The sequence below is a fragment of the Malurus melanocephalus genome, unplaced genomic scaffold (genome assembly GCF_030028575.1).
Source record: "Malurus melanocephalus ecotype Western Australia unplaced genomic scaffold, MMel_1.1 scaffold_96, whole genome shotgun sequence".
In the NCBI taxonomy this organism is placed as follows: Eukaryota; Metazoa; Chordata; class Aves; order Passeriformes; family Maluridae; genus Malurus; species Malurus melanocephalus.
In genome coordinates, this window is record NW_026623328.1 from 603,754 (window position 1) to 612,037 (window position 8,284).

The 8,284-nt window shown below is 41.6% G+C and overlaps 1 protein-coding gene across 9 annotated transcripts in view; it reads right to left on the bottom strand.

The window, feature by feature from the left end:
- HERC1 (HECT and RLD domain containing E3 ubiquitin protein ligase family member 1) overlaps window positions 1-653 on the bottom strand; it is an 81,233-nt gene extending 80,580 nt beyond the window's left edge. For all 9 annotated transcript variants that reach the window (XM_057368671.1, XM_057368673.1, XM_057368666.1 and 6 more), the window contains exon 1: window positions 520-653. The gene's annotated coding sequence lies outside the window, so the exon portion shown is untranslated. The remainder of the gene's footprint in view (window positions 1-519) is intronic.
- Window positions 654-8,284: the final 7,631 nt, after the last annotated feature.

Genomic DNA, 8,284 nt, shown 5'->3' on the forward strand with positions numbered 1-8,284 from the left:
AGACGTACCAACAGTCATACATACAGTTCACGGAAGCCCAACATGACAAATTTTAGAAAGAATTTTGTGACACGTGCCAGGTCCACCTGGGATGCATATAGCCAGAGATGCATTAACACCTAGAGGAAAACGCACGGCTCCACTACAACCGCATTCATGAGATTCATGGGGAAACGCACATGCTCCGAGGATCTTAGCCGAAGCACAATGCAGAATTCGTGTAGTTTATACCGCTTTGAAGAGGTACAAAAAGCCCTCACGAGGGGAGAAGAGCGGCCGGAGGACGCCCGTCCTCCCACCCTCAGCAACAGGGCAGTGACACCTGACCGGCCCCACCTGCCTCCCGTTTCCCTCACGCCCGCCTGCACCTTCCCCCCTTRGCGGACACCCGCGGCTGCAGCTGCGGCCCCGCGGTGTTGTCGGGCAGGGAGGGCGCGGACAKAGCCCCCCCGGCCCTGGGCTCGCCCAGGCCTCCCGCCCCTGCCCGCGCTCCTCAGACCCGCTTGGCCGCGCGCTCACCAGGCAGCGGCGGGGGGAGGCGGCGGCGCTCAGCCCGGGAGCCCCGCGGGGCCGGCAGGGCGCAGGGAGCGGAGCGCGGAGATCCCGCCGGGAGCCGCGTCCTCCCGGCCCGGATTGTCACAGGCAAAACATGACGCGGGCGGGGAGCCGCCGCGATCTCGCGGGGCTATCGCGCGGCTCTCGCGAGAGCGCCGCCCGCTCTCCGCCCCCGCCCGCCGGGCGCCTCCCGTGCGCGGGCACGCGCGGCTCGCCCCCGGAGAGGAGCGGCGGCTGCACCTGCGGCGGGCACGGCGCGAACCCGCACACGAGAAACGCTGCTGGCACCGGGAACGGAGACACTGCCCCAACGGCCGCGTTCGTTTGTCTTCTCCAAATAACAGGAAGAGCAGATAAATGCTTTTGCGTGAAAGCGACCGAAGAACAGGTCAGGGGAACGAAACACCGAATTCAGGTGGGGTTCMTGATTTATCAGAATTGATGTATAGGCCAGACACTGAAAAGGAGAGAAATGTATRTCGAATGCAGGGATGAAAAGTGCAGAAAAGGCAAAACGAATCGCACCAGTGGACAAGCAGGAGTATATTAAAGCCTTTGCTTAAACAAAATGAACAATATAACAACAAAAAACAGTAAAACTGTCACCGGGGACTGAAATTCCAGATCTAAAGTAGGCTAAAGTATACAGTGAAGATTGTCACAGGTTTAGATGGTGGCAGCAACAATGGCATGCCAAGATCAATGAGGCCACAGTGGCAATGAGAAATCTCAGTTATACCCACATGAATTAGTAAAGTCCATGCAAAGGATGTCACGACCAAATCAGTAGACACTGTTAATGTGTAAATAAATGGGAAAACTGCCAAGAAGCAAGAGGAAAAATTCTGKTTTTTTGCAGCAGAATAAACTCCAAATGCCTTGCTTTGAAAAGTCTGACCCACCGAAGCCAAAAAACACAGACCAGGAAAAAAGTCTCTGTTATTAATTTACCCATGTAATATCAACCTACAGGATAATAGTCAAGACAACCCTTTTTTGTTCAATAAGTTGTAAGGGTTTTTTTTTTAGTTTTGTACCTCTAACTACACCAGCTGTTTCTTTTGTTGGAAGCAATTGTCGAATTGCTGTGAATGAACAGCTCTGTTGAAGAGACCAATTGTGCTAACAAATACCACTAAAATTGGGGTAAATTATGAAAACATTTAAAAACATTCCTTAAGTATTTCAAGTATGTCAGCTGAAGGATGCTGTGTAAGAAAGAAACTTCAAAAATTCAACAGATACATGAAAACACATTCAGCACAGACATGTCCAGCAGATATGCCATTCCATGGAAGAGAAAGCAGAATAAAGACACACTTAGCAGCGTGTACTCTTCTCCATGCTCACATGCCCCACACCCACACACTTACATTAGCCACAACATGAAGGCAAAACCTTATTAATTGCAGCTTTTATGAYTTGCAGGCTCCACCAGCAGCCAAGCATCTTACAATACTCAAGGAATTTTGTATGTTTGCAAATGTCTAATGCTTTMAAGTTGTGTACAAATATATGTAGAGATATTATATCCATAAAATCACAAGATTTTCTTCTTTGTTTGTCAAGTCTTGACTCAGCCCATCATTCACTGCAGTACTGAGAGTCAAGGGCTCTCCCTCTGCCATGTGTTTGGATGCAGGTAGGGCTGGATGCAGGTGTAGGGGCTGTTTCCACAGATTCACTGATCTCAGAATTTCACTTGCAYGGGAGGACCATTGCTGTTTATTTTTGTGAATTCTCATATGAAGTTTTTTTGTTAGATAACAACTGTTGATATTAACCACACTCTTTGATAGGTCAAGTGACCTTCCCAGTTTCTCTTTCGAAGCTGGAGCCCCAATGCCTGAGCTACTGTCTGTATCTACAGGCAACTAGACTCAGGACCATCTGAACTCAAATAAAACCCAGCATGGCAAGTGATGCAGGATGAGGAGGTTTATTCCATCACCTTGTACTAAGCAGGCAAGTATTGTCAGAATTCCTGAGAACCCAAAYAAAGCAAACAGCATTCTAGTCTACAGTAGCACAAGTAGGTCTGAAAATAAGGATATAAATAAGGGGAACATYTCCTTTWAYGCCACCTATAGCTGTCACCAAAATTCAGCCATCTCATCTGACAGTCAACTATCATTAAATAAAAACATAGCACTTGCACACTTTGGAAATTGCAGAGGCTCCAGAAATGCATTTGGGCACCCTGAGGACACACTGGATGAAAGATGAGCTTTCCAGCCACCTGCAGCTATACATTAATAGGGTGAAAGTAACAAAAAAAGTTGACAAAAATTTTATAGGACAACCCTAGATGTAGGCCAGAAATAYCTGAATCAGTTTTTCAGTGGGAAACATCATTCCTCCTCTCCCCCCTTCATAGCAAGCAGAAGCAGAGTATTCAAAACTACAGATCTCAAGAGTTCAGTAGGTAATGCCCCTGACTGCAGGACATTCATCCATCATTTCTACTTCCAAAACACTTTCCATCTTAGCTTCAAAGCTCAGAGGGAGGCCAGGAGAAAGCCCACACGATCATGGAAGTTTCAAGGGAAAGGAGGCTGTAGATAGTACCTCTGTTATCTCTGTGCTCTCGCCTATTTTTTAAAACAAATAACCCTTCCTGATGACTGCAGACCTTTCAAGTCCCACCTCTGATTTTCCTYCTTCCCAGCTTCACTTGGACTAAGGCAGATTTCTTCTCGCATTCAGCTCTCCAAGACCTGTTTTACATCAATGATTTCCTATTACTTTGCATGAGTCGCTGCATTATTTATTAGTTTTAAATGTACTGTTACATAATCCCATCAAAATGTACTTTTAATCTTAGGCAATGAAAAGAAAGGTATGATAATGRAAGAACAATGCACATTTTAACATCAAATGTTTTTCTAAAACTGTTAGTAATTACCCTTTATTTTTAGTAACCACACTTAACTCTTTATCCTCTGCTGATACAAATATTTCACCAGGGTTATGATCAATTCCCCTCTCACTATTTTCCTAAGATTTTTTCTTTTTGTAATGCAGTGCCTGGGACAAGACCCAACATCCATGATGAGGMTATGCTTTTTATCTACAGCTTATTCTTAACTACTTTTCCACAATGCAGGGTAATTTTGGATCATTATAGAAAATGAGAATTTATACATGAAATACCTCAATTAACTCTGTTTTGCTTTTACTTCTCTTTTTCCAGCAGACTTTCCTAACATTGGCATGCCTTGCTGTTGTCATGGCAATGAAAGGAGTCTATATAGTTCTGGATGTGACTCAGAAATAATTTTATACAGAAATGGGACAACAATTAGAACAAAGGACATTGAATGTTTCTGTGCCTTAGTTAATACATGGTCAATGGGGAAAAAAGAAAGATCCCAAATCAGAACAAAAGATACTGAACAARACTTGATTGGATAGAAGACACCAGATTGTTACTTGCAAATAGATCTCTGTGTGGGTAAAGCTTTGTCACCCCCAAGAGTTCTTAAAATCACAGTGATCTGCCTGGGCAGTTACTTAATCAGAACAGAACCAGATTTGCCCAAAGAAGTTATGTTCTTAGTATTCAGAAGTATGAGGAGTCTTGTATTGTGGACTAATCCCAGTAACAAAAAGTCATGAAAAAATCATCTCTGTGAGGGCTCATTCAAAGGCAAGGCTCTTCTCATGGTGCACAATTTACATGAGGCAAAAGAGAGGCAAGTTTGCCAATTAAAAGATGAAGAAAGGAGCTTGTGTCAGGCACTGAGGAGGTGTGGACAAAGCAGTTGCAAGCACTAAAAAATATGACTAAAGCCAACCTACACCAATCTATGAAGTGCAATAAAAAATATTTTTAGTTAGGCTAAAAATACCATTCACCTATGTCTTCTATACATTACTCATGACAACATTAGCTCTTTTCCTGTGGATGCAAGGTATGTGAGGGGAGCTGTTATTAGATCATTTGCCTGTGCAACTATGCCAAATGTGAAGGCACTGAAATATATGCATCTGTGTCAGTCCTTAATTTCATCTTCTGACTCATGTTCTGGAGTGATAGTTCCTTTGCCTGGCACTTCCTGTTCATACCAAGCTGAGCCATACTAAGTGTTATTTATTAGAAAGCAAGCTAAAGCCACATGCACACGGCCAGCTGGCTCTTACCCCAGTACGAATCATCACTGCCACATAATGAGCAGTTTCAGAGCTCAGGACTGCAGGTGGTGTGACACTTCTTTTCTTCTACTGCTGAACTCAACTGTGTAATGCAGAGTAGGAACCTCAAATTTAAGATCTTGTTCAATCCATGGGTATCTCTCCCTTTCTTTAGCTAGCTGGGAACTTTTKCAAACTGTTTCACTCAGCCTAGCTTTGTATCAAGGTTCTGCACCTCAGAAATGCCCTTGGCCAAACCAATACAGGAAACATTCCAGAAAATAACTGGGGAAAATATATGGAAAATGAAGGATTTGCAGTGAAAGACAATGAATGATAAATTAAAAGGGGAAATTAAAAGGATAATATGTGAACAAATAAGTAACAATTTAATTTATACATAAGACTAGTTCCAAACTAATYTATGCGTGAGTATGAAACATTTCGAGCATATGTGGCCAGCAGGTTACTAGAACTTCAAAAGGATTAGTAATTCTCATTAGCTTAATAGGGTAGCATCTGGTGCGCAGCCAAAGTGCAGCTTAAATATTGTGTCATAAAACCTATATGCATAAAGATACTGGAGACAGCTAAACAATAAAGGAAAATGGCCAGTGGTCAAAGTACCATTCATAGGACTACCACTCCCAGCTGCACTCCTATGGGTTGTTCACAGTCCCTTTAGAGCCTCATGAGCAAATTTTGGTGCTCCGCTGTCTTTTAAAAAACCTTGTTGCACAATCCCATAGTGTGTCCCCACTTCCCATGCTTTTAGCAATGTAGCTAGGAAAAGAAAAGTGCCTGACACCATTGCTTCCCCTCTGCCACGCCCTGTAGTCTTTCCTACTCAGTGAGTAAACCTCTGAATGGAAACACGAAAAAATGCAGCACAGAGCTCTAACAACACTTTTGCACTTACTACTGGAGTCTCCCTGTCCTTTTGCATTTGAAGAGGAGAGGTTATCCAGCTTCCATGGCCCTGGAGCAACAAGAGCAAACAGCCTAGTTGCTTTTGGCAGGACATGGGGATGGAGCCGAGCTCTGCCAAATATAGCACGCAAAAGCTGTGTGCCTGTCCTCAGCAACTTCATGCACACCAAACTCAGAGCCCTCCCAAAAAGGAGCACCTGCAGTGTCACACCAGTTAATATTTACWGACAATTGCATCATATCAGCCTGGGCTCAGGAGCAAAATAATGCTTGACCTATTTCAAGCAAGCAGCACCTCAATGGAATTCAAGAGAGGTGAAAAATTCAAGAAAGAAAAACTGATGTTTATGCAATTCATAAACACAGCGCTGATCCAGTCTCCATTTTCATAACAAGAAAAAAAAAACATTTCTCTAGAGAGCTTTGATTAAGCAAAAAGCTTCTATTTTTTTTTCATTGAGGCCATCTGACCTTGAGTAAGTCTCCTTCCTCGTTATTCCTCTCTGAAATAAGTTACACATGTAACTACTGGCACAGGCCTGCTTTCAAATKACTCTAATCTTCTTGCACAAATACAAAATATTACTATCTTTTTGCCACAACTGTTTCATGAAAGATCCTATGCATGATTTTTTTCATCAATAAAAATTTAACTTTGTAAGTCAGAATATGTAATTAATTTTATAAAAGGCATTAACAATTAATTTTATAAAAGGCATTAACAAGTATTACACCTAGGAAAAGAAACATTTTTTAATAATTGTGATTGTTTTGTTTTTCTTTGCAAAATACAAATGCATAAAAAGATAAGAACTCTCCACAAACTAGCAACATTCCAMGACCATGATTACACACAGTACTCAGGTAATTGTGCCACATAAAGCCTGAAGGCCTGTAAGATAAGGTAAAACCTCTTGTCTATACAGCATATTCTAATGCATTGTTTAGCATTTTTTGAAATAATTTTTTTTTTCCATGTTAACTAGATCATTCCTCCAACCAGATTTTCCAAAATAATATTTTAGGGGAAAAAACCTTACAACTCTATTTTTGTCACAGAATTCCTCTTTCTAAACTTGAGCTACCACAGCTGTTAATTTTTCTCTGCTTTTATCAACCTTTCCAACTCTGACCACTACGCTGATTCCTGGCTCATGCTCCACTCCACTGTTTCACTTCTATTCCCMCTCTTKTCCTATTAGTTATTTGTCCAGTCCTCTAACTGCTGKTTTTTTAAYTGACTTTTCTTYGGTTTCTGTCAGTTCATTAACATTTTTCTAGTCTTTAACCCAAAGTGAATATTCTAACTGTTGTCTGAAAGCTGKACAATGAGGAATTATCCTTCTGCTTTCATGAATCAATGACTACTCTGTAAGGCTAAAAGCAGTTTTTCTCTTCCCATTGTTTTCACATTTCCTCTCATTCCATTTGTTCTTCCATTCAGTATTTCTTTTTCAGCAAACATGACAAGACAAATAATACACTCCCACACCTTTCACTTTGAGATTTTACAATATTTTTTTCTAAAAGAATCCTCCTTCCCTTAGATGGCARGAAAGAAGGTACAGATAGGATAGAGTTAGCTCATCTCAATTTGTCTATCACAGGCTGCATTTCAGTTCAGCATGTTACCTAATAGTCTCCTTTTACAAGAAAACCTCTGCTCATACTGGTCTGTGTAGAAGGAGACTGCTAAAGTTCCAGTGTTGCTTTTTCCTGTCCCACACAGCTCCTTGGGCTGCTTCCACCACAACACCTGGCTGGCACTGGGCAAGGAATGTGCCCACTCCCAAGGGACACTCAGAAGTGTAAAGGTCACTTTCCAAACGAGTCCTGGAAAGAAACCTTTCACTTGCAGTGCTATCATCAACTTCATGTCAGAGAGGTAAAAACTAAGCCTAGACAGATAGAGAGCAACTTTTCCAACCCCAGGGTTTAACCCAAAAGCCCAGAGCTCCTCCCACACATATCTGGATTTGTATGTGCCAATGGTGTCCTGGACAAGCCAGACAGAATCGCAGAGCAACCAACAGACATTTCCTCTTTGTCATAGCTAATTCAGCCCTATATCACCCAGAAAAGAGATGACTTAAAACATTTATATAACGAAACATTAATAAACACTTCAGCCAATTCCACAGTGAGAATTATGAAAATAGATAGGAGCTGATAAAAATGAKTAAAAGAAAAAAAAGGCAAAGTAAAAAAGAGTAAGGCAAACACACAACAGACAATTCATTTAAAATTGCACCCTTATCCTAAATTCACTATACTTTTGAATTTTCTCCAAATGTACTGTATCAAGCTCTAYATAGTGTTAAATCAATTTAATTACAGAATCACACAGAAAGTAACATTCAAAACCTTTTACTCCTCTTACCAAGAGTGAAACCAAACTACCACCCAACACACCTTACTTTTAGTAATTTTCTCTTTTTGCTTAACAAAAGCCTGAATTCTCATAACAGAAAAAAAAGCACAAAATAAATTCAAATTTTGCTTTGAAATTAAAAGCAGTTCCATTATATAGAAATGTTTGGCTAGATTAAGCTAGACTAATAGAAAGCTCTGCCCATGGCASAAAAAGGGCTGCAAAGAGCATCCTGTTTAAGCAAGTTGGTATCCTAAARAACTGCCCATCAATACATCCTCTGAATAATTTGCA